Below are 2,009 nucleotides of genomic sequence, written 5' to 3'. Positions count from 1 at the left end.
TTTGGGATGACCTTGGAGAGCAGGAGGAGCACACACAGGTGCTGGTTTGGTGCTCACAGAAAAAAAAGAGAAGAGTCTGCTGCTGATCAATACCACACACCACAATTTCTTATTTTTTGTCACTCATTTCTGCCCAGAGCAGGAGGTTTGGTATTGTGCTTTAATGGCAGCCTGCTACGGAAGCTTATCCTGGGATGGGATCTTTAATAAGGCCATGCAAACATGAGCCAAACCTAATGTAAATTACTTTTTTTTTCTAGCCTAATCTACCTCAAGAGAAATGGCAGATTCACCTCCAGCACTAATGAATGAGTATATTCCAATCTCACTTTATTTTCTAACAATCTACTATAAGAAAAATACACGGAATATCCCTCATACCAATATATAGGGGTTGAACTCAATGATCCGATGTGTCTCTTCCAGTATGAGATATCCTATGATTTATGAAATAAAGGTTGCAGGTAAAGACTGAATTTTAGAAGTATTACTGCCACTAGATAGGACTTTTAAGCACCAGCCCCTGTATTTTCTGTCTCATATGGGTAAAGATTGGTTAAATTGGATCTATATTTTATCAGTTCCTGGTGGCTTTTCATGATTCCTAGTTTTTGGCTGGACTTATCTATATCATATTGACTTCCCATGCCAAATTGAAGGCTCCTGGAAGTTACTGGGACAGAGACATAGCTTCTCTCTGGATGGTGGGAACAGGAATTTTAGAGTGTCAGGTTGTTCTTCTTTAATATGGAAAATGTTTAAACATCCCATTTGCTTGGGGAAAAAAATCCATTCTTTCCAAGTTGATCTCTTCCTGAATATGTGTTCCCCAAAACGCTTCTGAAGTCCAACTTTTCATCCTGATTTTCAGGTGAAAATAAATATTAGATTTGTCCAACAGGCTGGAAAATCTATTTTTGAACGAGCTTTGTAACAAACATCTGCAAAATGAGAGGGAAAGAAAGCAGTGTGGAGATTTCATTCCCTACCTGGAGGGTAAAACCCAGCTGTTGTTCCACGGTTCAGAGCCATCAGGAACATCATAATTAAAAGGCACTGATGGGACATCTCAGGTGGCACAATAAACTCACCTGTGTCTTATCTCTGTGCTTAACAAAGAGATTTTCTATGAAAATGGTTAAAATGAATGTTAAGGCAGGAAAGAAGGAAATATGTCCTATTTGCTGCACAAGTCGTCCCCTTTCAGCTTTATTTTCATTTGCAGCTGTGCAAGCTGGGTATAAAATGCAGCTATTTTGACTTTGTAGTATTTTATGCCTGGTTTGAACAGTTGTAAAAATTGCAAGGCAGCCAAGAATTGGACCTTTCCCTTCTTCCTCCATGGTGCTTGGTTTTATGTGGCACCTCTTCCACTAAACCGAAGGCACAGAGGAGCCTAAAGAGTAAAATAAAAGCCTGCCATGCTCTACTAAATCTTATTACCCAAAGCAGAATAATTTTAATGCCTTAAAAGTTTTATCCACTGGGTCCCCACGGGAGGAGAATGTTGGGTTCATAGCAGATTTATTTTCCCTAAATATCTGAATTTCCATCAGGTTTGCTCTAATAACTGTCAGCTGACCTGATTAAAAACTACCTCTCCTCTGGTTGATTTAAATCAACTTGGCTGCCACACAGGAAGCTGGAGCACAGGCTACTTTAGCTGGCCATCTGCTACACTAAATTCATTTATTTTGGAGAACTTTGCTTTAATTCAATTACCAGGACCATATTTCACGGCAGGTGTAGGAGAGAAATCTGTATTTCGGGTTCCTATGTGGGATATGGCGTAGGCAAGTGAGGAGTGAGAGGAGGGCCTAGGTGACATAAAAGAGAGGAAGAAAGGATTTCCCTGAAAGCTTTAATTACAGTTTTAAAGCAGAAAAACTTAAACAGGCTTTAGAACAAGAAATATTGAAAAGACTCGTATTGTGACCTCGCAAATCACTGCTGGTGTTACACACCACGAGAGGAATTATATAAATACTGTGACTGGGGGAGCATTTGCA

The sequence above is a fragment of the Corapipo altera genome, unplaced genomic scaffold (genome assembly GCF_003945725.1).
Source record: "Corapipo altera isolate COAL_440 unplaced genomic scaffold, ASM394572v1 113, whole genome shotgun sequence".
NCBI classification, from domain to species: domain Eukaryota; kingdom Metazoa; phylum Chordata; class Aves; order Passeriformes; family Pipridae; genus Corapipo; species Corapipo altera.
Note: the sequence above shows the minus strand (reverse complement) of the source record.